At 60.9% G+C, this 788-nt stretch overlaps 1 pseudogene; it reads right to left on the bottom strand.

The window, feature by feature from the left end:
- Nucleotides 1-681: 681 nt before the first annotated feature.
- The window catches only part of LOC105509830, a 1,485-nt pseudogene continuing 1,378 nt past the window's right edge, over nucleotides 682-788 (bottom strand).

The raw sequence follows: 788 nt of genomic DNA, 5'->3' as shown, positions 1-788 counted from the left end.
TCACTTCCCATATGGTGGGGTAGGGGGGGTGGTGCTGGGCAGAGGCGCTCCTCACCTCCCAGACGGGTTGGTGGCCAGGCAGAGGCCTTTCTCACCTCCCAGACTGTGAGGCGGCAGAGCAGAGACGCTCCTTACTTTCCAGACCGTGCAGTAGCCAGGCAGACGTGCTCCTCACTTCCCATATGGTGGGGTGGGGGGAGGGGCGGTGCCGGGCAGAGACGCTCCTCACCTCCCAGACCCGGCAGTGGACAGGCAGAGGCCCTCCTCACTTCGCAGACTGTGAGGTGGCCGGGCAGAGGCACTCCTTACTTCCCAGATGGTGGAGCAGCCGGGCAGAGGCGCTTCTCACTTCCCAGATGATGCAGGGAGCATGCAGGGACCAGGCAGAGAGGCTCCTCAGGTCTTGATCTCTTGACCTCGTGACCCCCCTGCCTCGGCCTCCCAAAGTGCTGGATTACAGGCGTGAGCCACCACGCCTGCCCTGCCATGTCTTCTTTCTCCTCCCAAGCAGCTGTTTTCATCTCCTGGATTTTGATGTTCTACTTAACACCCCCATATTCTTACTCATGTTGCCCCGCTGGAGGCGTCCTTCCCTCTGGGAAGCCTGACCCAGGTCTAACAGTGCCTCAGGAGATAGGCAGGGAAACTTAGCAGGTGGGGGCAGCTCGTCTCTATCCCATCTCAGTTGCAGGGGAGGGGTCGGTTGCAGCAGCAGTGGTGACCCTGACAGCTTTCTTTTGCGGGACTCGTGGCCGGCAGCTCTGGGTGGAGAAGAGCTACTTGATCCT

The sequence above is a fragment of the Colobus angolensis genome, unplaced genomic scaffold, assembly GCF_000951035.1.
Source record: "Colobus angolensis palliatus isolate OR3802 unplaced genomic scaffold, Cang.pa_1.0 Scaffold18, whole genome shotgun sequence".
Taxonomy (NCBI): Eukaryota; Metazoa; Chordata; class Mammalia; order Primates; family Cercopithecidae; genus Colobus; species Colobus angolensis.
Note: the sequence above shows the minus strand (reverse complement) of the source record. Positions and strands in the feature narration are given on the sequence as shown.